This window comes from Tachysurus fulvidraco, chromosome 1, assembly GCF_022655615.1.
Source record: "Tachysurus fulvidraco isolate hzauxx_2018 chromosome 1, HZAU_PFXX_2.0, whole genome shotgun sequence".
Taxonomy (NCBI): domain Eukaryota; kingdom Metazoa; phylum Chordata; class Actinopteri; order Siluriformes; family Bagridae; genus Tachysurus; species Tachysurus fulvidraco.
Window position 1 is genome coordinate 385001 of NC_062518.1, and position 12500 is coordinate 397500.

At 44.5% G+C, this 12500-nt stretch overlaps 1 long non-coding RNA gene across 1 annotated transcript in view; it reads right to left on the reverse strand.

The window, feature by feature from the left end:
• LOC125145961 overlaps window positions 1-12500 on the reverse strand; it is a 14468-nt gene that overhangs the window by 1175 nt on the left and 793 nt on the right. The window contains exons 2-3 of the long non-coding RNA XR_007144450.1: window positions 12209-12326; window positions 6531-6613 (exon numbers count right to left, since the gene is read on the reverse strand). This is a non-coding gene — a long non-coding RNA (uncharacterized LOC125145961). The remainder of the gene's footprint in view (window positions 1-6530; window positions 6614-12208; window positions 12327-12500) is intronic.

Genomic DNA, 12500 nt, shown 5'->3' on the forward strand with positions numbered 1-12500 from the left:
TCGTCAATAGATTCATAGCATCTGGTCAGGTACACAACTTATCTTCTCTTTCCCACCCTCAGATACCACAGCTTCTGACCGGATCTCAGCATGTCTGGCAGAAATTTCATCATGGATGACTGCTCATCAGTTAAAGCTCAATCCTAGCAAAACTGAACTGCTGATCATCAGGTGATTCATCCCCAGGTCATGACCTTACTATATCCCTGCACAACGATCTGATCTCCCCTTCAGCCACAGCTCACAACCTTGGGGTAACCATGGACAATCAACTGTCCTTTTCCTCTCATGTTGCTAATGTGACTCGCTCATGTCGGTTTCTTCTCTACAACATTAGAAGGATTCGGCCATTTTTGTCCACACAGACTGCTCAGGTACAATGCACTGTTGGCAGGTCTACCTATGAACACAATCCGTCCTCTGCAAATGATCCAAAATGCAGCTGCACGACTTGTTTTCAACCTGCCAAAGTTCTCGCATACCACCCCGCTGCTGCGATCCCTCCACTGGCTTCCGGTAGCTGCACGCATCCAATTCAAAACACTGATGCTGGCCTACAAAGCCAAAAACAGACCATCTCCCTCTTACCTCAAAGCCCTCATCACTCCTCACACTGCACCCCACACCCTCCGATCTACCAGCACTGCTCGACTGGTTCCACCATCTCTCAGGGTAAGAGGCAAGTTTACTACAAGACTCTTCTCTGTTCTGGCACCAAGGTGGTGGAATGAACTTCCCCTAGAGGTCCGGACAGCTGAGTCACTGGCTATTTTCAAGCAGCGGTTGAAGACCTACTTATTCAGGAAACACTTCAACTAGCACTTCTTTCCTTATCTTTTGCATTAAAAAAAACAAACAAAAAAAAAAACTTTGACACTTTTTCATTGTAACTTTGAACAAATGTTTTAAACTCATGGTATCTTAAGTCTGTAACCCAGTGAGCAGCATTAATGTATTCAATGTTAGAGATTTAAGCTCTTATGTACGTCGCTGTGGATAAGGGCCTCTGCCAAATACTGTAAATGTAAATGTAAATGTAAATACCCCTAGTGGAGTGAGCACTTATGCCAAGAGGCGAGGCAAGACCACGCAACTCATAAGCCTGAGTAATGGCCTCCACTACCCAGTGAACCAGGTGCAGTTTGGAAACCAGATTACCTCTGTTCCGGCTCCCAAAATAGACAAAAATTGAGGAGGAATTACGCCACAAGCAGGTGTGGGAGAAAGTGTTTCAATGCTAGAAACACAGCCTTGAGAACACGGCCGTGACACGGCCCATATGCCATAAGAGATAAGGGCCTTCCCATAGACACTGGGCAGGGTGGCCATCCAAAGCGACCATCTGCTCCCCAGCGTAAAAGCGAGGCGTCCATCGAAAGAGACCTGCGATGGTGACATGCCCCTAAATTGGGACCCAAGGCCAAGAACAGGGGTCTTTTCCACATAAGAAGGGTACGAAGCACATGGGCGCATAACGCTTATAATCCTGAGGGGATGCCTGTGAGGATGAAAGCCCACACCCCTGAGCCAGAGCCGGAATGGCTGGAATGTGAAGCAGACCCAAAGGGATAACGTTGGCTGCCACCGACATGAGGCCAAGCACCTCTGTGCTTCAGTGACAGAGAGGCTTCGGCCTAGCCGGATAGCTTTCACTGCTGACAAGATGGAAGCCACCCCAGTGGAGTCCCAAACTACCCCCAGAAAGGTGGTTCTCTGAGAAAGAGAAAGCACACCTGGGTTCAACCTGAGGCCTAGGGACATCATATGGACAAGCACAACATCTCGATGACTGGCCACTACTGCCTCCGACTAGACCAGCGAGTCGTCCAGGTAATTCAGAACACGGATGCCCTGAAGATGCAATGGTGCCAGGGTAGCGTCCATACACTTTGTAAATGTGCATATGGACAAGCACAACATCTCGATGACTGGCCACTACTGCCTCCGACTAGACCAGCGAGTCGTCCAGGTAATTCAGAACACGGATGCCCTGAAGATGCAATGGTGCCAGGGTAGCGTCCATACACTTTGTAAATGTGCATGGTGAAAGGGCTAGGCCAAAAGGAAGAACACAATACTGGCACATTTTGCCCCTGAGGAACTTCCTTTGCTCTGGCAAAATGCCTGTGTGAAAATAAGCATCTTTGAGGTCTATTGTCACCTACCAGTCCTCGGACCTCATCTGGGACACAATACACTTGAGCGTGAGCATCTTGAACTTGTAAGTCTTCAGAGTATAGTTCAGAGCCCGCACATCCAATATCGGATGCAGCCCCGGGTGGCACAAAGAAATATCTGCTGTAAAAGCTGGAGTCCTGCTCTGGGAGGGGAAACTGCTCTATGGCTCCTTTCCTCGGGAGCGAGAGAAGTTCCTCTTGGAGGACAATGCCTGGTGCCTGTCAACCATAGTGAGCAACACACACTGAAAACGGGAGGAACGGAAGAAGAACTGGATCTTGTAACATTTTTCTATAGTATCCAGGACCCACTGAGACACACCTGGCAGAAGATTCCACACTGCCTGGTTGTCTGAGAGTGGTGTCAATCTCGTGCAGATCTCCCAGGCACCCTGAAACACCACACTGGCAGGTGCTAACCCAGGGAGGTCCATGCAAGAAAGAGGAGCAGTCACAGACCCTACTGCTCCCGAAATGCCGGAGGCTCCTAGGAACCCCAGCCCTCGGGCATCAGGACTCTTTCTTAGCCTGCCTGGACCTAAGGTCTCCCCTCACCTGTCAGGTCTGAACAGGATGACCTGCCTCCCTAGTTTTTTCATGGGCCACCACATTAACCCTTTTTACTGCTCTGAGTGAGCTATAAGGGGGTTGGGTGTGGCTGGAAGATAGCCCAGGCTGCTCGACGCAGGGAGGGAGCAACTCCCTGAATGCCACCGACTGGCGTTCCACCTCCCGGTGCCTGTCGACAACAGTGCATTACCGAACAAGCCCTGAGATGAAATCAGGGCATCCAGGAGAAAGGACTTATCTTTATCTTTAATACATGTTAAATTGAGCCACGGGTGCCTCTCCATGACAACCAGAGCAGCCATTGAACAGCTTATGGAGTTGGCCGTCTACTTTGTGTCATGGAGCATGAGGTCTGGGGCTCAGCAGAGCTCAGCTACCACCTGAGGTTTCAATGCCTTGCCACCATTGTGCTCTATGAGCAGGTCAGCAGCGCGAGCTCCCGAAAACAAAGCCGAGCGAATGGAGTCATGGGAGAGGGCAAGAGAAAGGGAAATACCCGTCTCTTGCTCTGCTTCCACTAACTCGACCTGCGAACCCCACGATCAAAGCCGCCACGCCGCCTCGGCAGACGCAAGACCTGAACCACAAGGCGCAGCTGAAGCTGAAACCTGCAGGAGAATCCCTCACCATGCATGCAGCCGGCTACCTGGATTGCCGACCGGGCATGATCCTCTCCCAAGCAAACGTCGTCCCCCATGATATAGATCTCTTAAAATGTTTGGATTACAACATACTTTTCCCTGCCTAGCTCTTTAAGTATACACACACACACACACACACACACACACACACACACACACACACACACACACACACACACACACATATATATATATTCCCTGCACTAGACAGACAGGGCTACACAGGACAGATAGAGCTACACAAACATATCCTGAAGACAAAGAAGCTGGAGTAATGTGATGTAGATGCCCTTATATGGACTTACTGGTGTGTAAAGACTCCGTCACATGACCATCCTGAGCCATTATATTGGGTAAACTGGAATTAGCTGTACTGTATCCTCTGATGTGCAACACACACAAAATGGCTTGTGTGACACACTCACACACTTTCTCAAACACACACACACACACACACACACACACACACACACACACACACACACACACACACACACACACACACACACACACAGAGAGATACATATTTACACACACACACACACACACACACACACACACACACACACACACACACACACACACACACACACACACACAGAGAGAGATACATATTTACACAAACACACACACACACACACACAAACACAAACACACACACACATTTACACACTCACACATACACACACACACACACACACACACACACACACACACACACACACACACACACACACACACACACACACACAAACAGACACACACACACACACACACACACACACACACACACACACACACACACACACACACACACACACACACACACACACACAAACAGACACACACACACACACACACACACACACACACACACACACACACACACACACATGGATGAGATCTCAGGACAGATCTCAGGTGTGGGATGTGTCCAGAGCAGAACTTCATCTCTGAGTCCTTCAGTCCATGTCCTTCACCTCATCACAGGCACAAAGCTGAGGACGAGAGAACTTCCTCCACCAGCAAAAAGACTGAATAGTTTCGTTTTTGCTCTCTAACATCTTCAGATATGTTTGTTTTAGTGCTTTAGTCTTCCTGAAGCTCCACTGAACACTTCTCACTCCACCGTCCTGCTCTACAGCCACACTGATCTCAGTAGTCAGTTAATCATCTGTTCATTATTTCACCTTCACATTAATACAACTGAGAGATTTAATCTGAGAATTTCAGCACAATTTTCTCTCATTAACATTTTTGATAAAAATTCACTTTCAATTCGTATACTTTTTTTTTCAAGTTTCAGTCTGACACCGGCCCTGTTTTTACACTAAACATACTGAGTATAAAATTCACTGAAGGAAACAAATCTAACTAATCAGGAACAACCTTAATATTTAACATCGAATTTATTTAACCCCTTACTGAAGCTTCATGTTCTGACTGAGGATCTGCTGATGAAGAGGAGCGATCATGAAGCCTTTCTGAAATAAACACTAATTAATCTGAAATCTTTAAACTCTGAAACATTTAATAAGAGCTGATAATAAAGCCTGAGAAATAACTGTGAAGTTCCTAACAGAAGTGGAATATAAATATAAAATAAAGAGTGTTCAGAGTTAGACGTTGATCTAAAAGGTTACATGTTTATTGTAATAAAGTCCACAGAGATGATGTGAGATCACAAACATGCAACTTGGTGACCTGTTTGTTGTTTTCAGATTTTATTTCTTTATTTATTCTTTTTCTTTTTAGCAGAAATTCATTATTCATTATTCTTTTGACCCTCACTGTGCTGCTGTCTTATCAACAACATCTGCTCATTTTAAACACACTTAATAAATAACCATGACTTTTCCTTCCCTTTATCCAAATCAAAGGGAAAAAAAACTGGGGAAAAATATTCTCTTAAAATGTGTCTTTTATTATTATTATTATTATTATTATTATTATTATTATTATTATTATTATTATTATTATTAGTGTTGTTGTTGTTGTTGTTGTTATTTTAAAGTAAGGAGATTTCTTGCTTAATTTGTTGTGTAATATTTTAAGAGCAGACGTTCGGACTCCTCCCTGAGTGTGGGGATGTTAATGAGGTGCATTACGCTTGGACACATAACTCCGCCTCCCTCTGATTTAAAATGTTCACGCTGATCAACAGTTAAGAAAGAGAAATAAAACATTCAGAAAGAAAACTGTGTGTGTGTGTGTGTGTGTGTGTGTGTGTGTGTGTGTGTTTGTGTGTGTGTGTCTGTGTGTGTATGTGTATTTGTGTATGTGTGTGTGTGTTTGTGTGTGTTTGTGTGTGTGTGTGTGTGTGTGTATGTGTGTTTGTGTGTGTGTGTTTGTGTGTGTGTGTCTGTTTGTGTGTGTGTGTATGTGTGTTTGTGTGTGTGTGTTTGTGTGTGTATGTGTGTGTGTGTGTATGTGTGTTTGTGTGTGTGTGTGTGTGTGTGTGTGTGTCTGTTTGTGTGTATGTGTGTGTCTGTTTGTGTGTATGTGTGTGTGTGTGTGTGTGTGTGTGTGTGTGTGTGTGTGTGTGTGTGTGAGGATAACGAGCAAGATTTGATTGTTCTTTATCTTTGAACTGTAGATAAACAGAATAAAAGTGAAATAAAAGACATGACCAGTGGGAGACAGAGACATGAGACATGACCAGTGGGAGACAGAGACATGAGACATGACTAGTGGGAGACAGAGACATGAGACATGACCAGTGGGAGACAGAGACATGAGACATGACCAGTGGGAGACAGAGACATGAGACATGACCAGTGGGAGACAGAGACATGAGACATGACCAGTGGGAGACAGAGACATGAGACATGACCAGTGGGAGTTGTTTTTGCGCTGAAGCTAATGTAGCTAACAGCTCATGGTAGCTAACACACAGTCTCCAGTTTAGCATCACGCTTTAGCAAATATCACACACTCTATTGTCAAGTTTATAAGTTTCTGTGCACTATTAATATCTCATTTTTTGTCATATTCGTACTTCTAATTAGTGCTTAGCCTCGAACACTCGGTCTCCAGCAGCAACACGGTTCCTTTAAAGGGTTCTCTTTAGGGCCAGACATCATCCGAGCGTCAGAATAAAAGAGGACAAGAAACCTGGAGTGTGAGAAATATGATGAATTACCTTCTCAGGAGCAGGTCAAGCTGCTAACAGACAGGTTCTGTGATGTATTTGGCCTTGGAGATCCAGAGGTAAGAAGAAAATCCCTGAGAGAGAGAGAGAGAGAGAGAGAGAGAGAGAGAGAGAGAGAGAGAGAGAGAGAGAGAGAGAGAATAAAAAAAAACTTTATTAGAACCGTGTTCTTTCACACAAGTTCATTGGCATTCTTTCCATCTTTATTATTTCTCCATGTCTTAGGGAGAATAAAGCACCATTAAAGTCCCATATGTGTGTAAATGTTTCCACATCCTTCATTTTAACATATTATTTACATCCCAACATCGTCCTTAACTTTGAACAAACACAGATTGAAATTTTGTCCATCTTTTTCTTTCTGCTGAAAATTTTTGCCTGTCTAAAAGGAAAATGAAATAACCGGCATTTTAATAAAATGTTCATCAAACGAATATAATAATCTTTTTAATCTCACACAGTTTAGAAAACAATAAAAAATCGTTTCTCTAAATGAACAGAAAGGGCAATTATCTGAGACCGTGGGGTTAAGGATCGAACACCATGCAGAACTCCCCAATGTCTTTGTCCCCACGCTGATCTTACTGTTGTGTCCATCTTAAAATAATCTCTCCAAGGTGTGTATGATTTATTTTTTTACTTTTTCATGGTTCATCGCTTGGACACATGACATGTAAAGATTCTTTCCTTGGGCAGACTCATCAGACTCATCAGGTGTTACCTGTCCATTGGACCACTTCCTTAGGATTTCTAGTTCTCTTTCTGTTAGAGCCCCCCAGAGCCCACCCTGAGGATAGATAGAATTTACATCACTTTTGTCACTGTCAAAGAGTTGTCCAAGATGCTCCCCATCAGTTCTGCTAGGGTTTGTAGCTTGGTCACTTTCTTATCTAGTAAGACACTGAATGGTAAAGAGAGCTCTATTTCTGCACCCAGGACACAGATGTACTCAGGTCTGGTCTGCTTTTATCCGCTGTGGGACACACATTTAGTACACTTTTATAAAAATATGGAACTGTATAGAGTTTAAATTAAAAGCTGATATATCAACATTCAAAATTTCCCTTCGCTGATTCACGTTCCCCATAAACTCTGCTACCTGTTTCTAAGTTACGACTGATGGACCATACAGCAAATATTAACTGTAATATACTGTAAACTTGCCCTTTCTGTTCAATAAATGTTACCCCTTGCCTTCCTTCTTCTTTTTGTAGATATAGAACACTCTGGGGTGATGGCGGGAAGGTAAAAAATGAAATACAAAAGGTTAGGGGGGGAAGGAACGAGATAGCAATAGGGTTATGAGACGCGAGCGTAGAAACGAGAGTGTGGAGCTAGGGAAGGAGGTTAGGTAGGGTAAAAGGAAGTACGAAGGCAGAGTAAAGCAACAGCGGAAAGGCAGGGAGCGACAACAAATTGGAAAAAACATAACATACGAAGCGAAAAGTGGCTAAGAAACAGAGATAGGTCCCATTTATGCAGGGGCCCTCCCCGTGGGAAGGCAAAAGAACAAAGTACTCCCGTAAAGGGGTAGATAAAAACTAAGGCGAAGAACGTCGAGAGCCCGGTTGGGGCGGTGAAAAAGGCAATAAGCGGGAAAAAAGTTTAAGAAAAAAAAGGGGAAAGGATTTACAAAAATACAAAATGTATACAAGGCAGGGCTTTTACTCAAGATTTACTTTTCTGAGGAAACAACACACAAGATTTTAAGAGGGAGGTGGACAAGTAACACTGGCGTGGACGAAACCGCGGAATAAAAAATGAAGGGAATCAAACCGATAGACATAAGCGGTCGCCGCGATGCATCCCCCCAACGGCCACCGGAGAGACTCCACCACACCACTTCCTACCCATGAGCACCGAAGCCCGCCTAGGAAGAAGAGCCGAGAAGGGAACGACGAGCAGATGCAAGGCACCGGATAACAAGAGGAAGACGAGAGGACGTAGAGGAAGAAGACTCCGATCGCGAACTGCAGACAACCAAAAAGAAGAAGAAGCTGAACCGGAAGAACAAGAAGAGTAGAAGAGAAGCTAATACGCGGAACGCGAATCGATCGACGACGAGCCGGCGGGTAGCGATAGAGAGCCGTGGCGGAGATCGAGAACCGAGAAAGAAGAAAGAGATGAGTGCTTGATTGAGAGAGACGAGAAGAGAGGAGAGAGAGAGAGAGAGGACGAGGAGAATGAGAGAGAGGAGGGAACGAAGAGCAGCGGAGGAGAGAGAGAGGGAGAGGATGAGGAGGAGGAGAGAGTAGAGAGGAAGAGATAATGTGGCTGTGTAGAATAAGGTAAGGGATGGATGGGCTGACAGATTTAAAAAACAAAAAATTTTTGCACAAAAAAGAAAAAAAAAAGATTATTTGCTGGATTTTCGAGGAGTAGAGACGCATAGAGCCTATCCATAAGACCGAAGGAGGCAGTCAAGTAGAAGAGAACGAGAAAGACGCAGAGATAATGAGAGAGTACTGTAGGAGATCAAAGGTGAGCTCCACCGAGTGCCCCGGGGGCAGACCCCAGAAGGCCAGGGATGCTGAGGTACAACGCGACTGATCGCGATAGGTAGGACGGGAGGTCAATTGTGGCCAAGAGAGGAGCGATGGCAAGTGACCAAAGTGGCGACCGGGAGAATCGGGAGAAGGAAAGGACGTCGAGGGAACAAGGTAGCAGGGGCAGCGAGAAACAGGAGAGGAGTCAAGGGCGAGGACTACGGGAGACACTAGATAGGGGGAGGAAGTGAAGGAACGAAAGCGGGGGAAGGCTGGAGTGCGAGCGCGCAGGGCCTTGAGCGACGCGAGTGTGTTGCAACCATAAGGCAGGAACCCCGATATACAGAGAAAAAGGGAAGAAACGGGGGACACCCATCCTCCACTCTTTCCTCCTCCCTCAGCCCCCTCCCCTGCAGCCTCCATACACCCCAGGATTTGTCATTACAACGTCTCACTGTGTCACAGCTCAAGGTTTTATTCACAAGTTCAGATTGACTTTAAGTTCTCATAGTCTCTCTTCTATCTATTCCCCCGGAAAAAAGAGAGAGAGGAGAGAGAGAGAGAGAGAAAGAGAGAGAAGAAAAGAAAGAGAGAAAAAAAAAAAAGAGAGAGAAAAGAGAAGAGAGCGATAGGGTAGAGAGAGAATAGAGAGAGAGAGAGAAAAAAAAAAAAAAAAAAAAAAAAAATCAAGAAATAAAAAAGAGAAAGAGAGAGAGGAGAGAGATAGAGAGAGCAGAGAGCGAGATGAGAAAGAGAGAGAGAAGAGAAGAGAGAGAGAGAGCAGAGCGAGCAGAGTATCTCTCACCAAACAACCACACTCTCTCTTGTCTATCTATCTATATCTTCGCCTCTATATCTATATATCTCTCCTCTACTCTCTCTCTCTCTCTCTCTCCCCCCCCCTCTCCTCTCCCCCCCCACTCTCTCTCTCTCCCCCTCACTCTAACTGGATGTTTAGGACTTTTCTTACCTCAGTATTTTACCCCTCAGAATGTTCCTTTAAAGCTTTATTCTCACTCCTCTGTTCTTTATATTAGGATAATTACCTGTACATCAGATTGCAGCTTTCTGTCTAAAGAAGTTTCTGTTCTGTGATTTTACTCCAACAGTCGAACCAGATGGTGTTCATGTGACAGTGTGTGAAAGATACAGCAGTGTTTCTGTGGGAAAAGTTCCTGGTGTTCAGAGTCCAGTTCTTCAGATGCTCCACATTCAGATTATTAACATCACCTGAGTAAAGTTCACACCTGGTGCCTTCAGATTCTCCTCCAGCTCCTGAGTTTTACTCTAACACTGAATTTGAACACTGAACACTGACGTGTGGAATTTCAGTATTTCGATCCTAAACTCCATAAAAATCACACTGAAATGTTTAAAGCCTTTGTGTGACTGACATCAATGTCCTTATTTTGTATTAAGTAAAATGACTCATTAAAGGGAAATAATAATTCTTCCTTTCTGCTTGAGAAGCTTTAAAACACCTCAGAGTGACTTTTAAAGTAAAACAGAAGCATGTGAACATCAGCAGCTTTTCTGTGCAGAGGAAACGACACTAATAACACAGAATCATCCAGATGTTACGACCAATTTAACATGAGAGCAGATGAGACAAAGGTAAACACACACACACACACACACACACACACACACACACACACACACACACACACACACACACACACACACACACACACACACTAGACGTCTGCTTTAAGAATTCCCATCTGATTCCTTTCCATACGGATAAATGAGGATAAGGAATGAAGCCGACTGCGGGAATGAAATAATAACAGCACAAAATGAAGATTTCGCCCTTGATCCTGGATCTGAAATGCTCGTCCTCTGCGCTCGTGTATCTTCATTTGAGTAAACGGCTGTAAATTACATCCTGCGGTAAACAGCGCTGATAAATTGGAGGCGTCGTCTAAACAGCTGCAGCTGTAATGCAGCACGATCGCTCATTCAGCCTTCATTTAGACACAGACAATTTAATAAACGTGGACAAAATAACAACAAAACAAAACAAAAAAAAACCCCAATGTAATTCAAGCTTATAAGATCGAATGACAGGAAAAGCGTCAGCCAATCAGACCAGAGGAGGGTTTAGTGCTTTACAACAGCAGCATGTGGTCACTCTGTTCCAGGTCTCTGTCTCTTTTTACTGCTGTGTCCTGAATCTACTTTAACAACCTGCTTCTCAATAAAAAGCCAGTGTTTAAGAACAAAGTGAAAAATGCTAACAAGTCCAAAAAGAATTTTAACAAGACATTAACAAGCAAGGGGGCGGAGCCAGATAATATTAAACGCAGCTGCTGAGGGTACGCCAGTTTATTTACAGGGGAGCTGAGCCATTACAATTAATATTTGCAAAATAGTTCTTAGCTTATGTTTTTCATTCATTCATTCCCTACCACTTACCCGAACATCTCGGGTCACGGGGAGCCTGTGCCTATCTCAGGCGTCATCGGGCATCGAGGCAGGATACACCCTGGACGAAGTGCCAACCCATCACAGGGCACACACACACACTCTCATTCACACACACACTCACACACTACGGACAATTTTCCAGAGATGCCAATCAACCTACCATGCATGTCTTTGGACCGGGGGAGGAAACCGGAGTACCCGGAGGAAACCCCCGAGGCACGGGGAGAACATGCAAACTCCACACACACAAGGTGGAGGTGGGAATCGAACCCCAACCCTGGAGGTGTGAGGCGAACGTGTGAAGCGTATGTTTTTATTATTTTTTATTTTAATTACACCACAATCACTCATTCTAAGCCCAATCCTAAATCATAAATCTTTAAACTTAACCCCCGACACTAGTAATAACTTTAGCCCTGGTTTCAGAAGCTCATACCTCACAGTGACACGGTGCCCTTAAGGAACGTTTTGGTCAGAAACATCTCCTGAATGTGATCTTCAGCATAGCTCTGAGGTCAGAGCAGCGTTATTGACCAGGAGGTGAAATTATTGTTAACATATTGATTTGGACTGAAGGCAGAGATACGCTTTAGTAAGCAGCTGAAGTCAGTCTGAAAATACTCTGAAAATTACATACAGAAAGAAATAAAAGATTTAAAGATGCGTCACCTTTTCATACCTCAGCTCTATTACACTAAAGCTACTTTATTTCTCTCCTCTTAAATCAGTACAGGTTTCATTTTACAGCTTCACCTCTGCCTCTAAAGCAAAGCTGCAGCTTTATTTTCCAGCCTCAGCACATCGGTCGTCAGCCTTTCTCTCAGACTCGGCTGCAGGAACGCAGAGAGATCCTCATGCTTTCACCAACCGTCTGTGTGGGGAGAAAAAGTGACGGAGGTTATACAGTATGACTACACACACGTCTGAACTTCATTTCCTACAAAACTGAAATCATTAAACAAACAGCGAGATTTCCCTCAAGTGAGAAACAGAACATGTTAAAGGTTAGATGGAACTTAGTGGGAGTCTCGGAGAAATTAAGAGA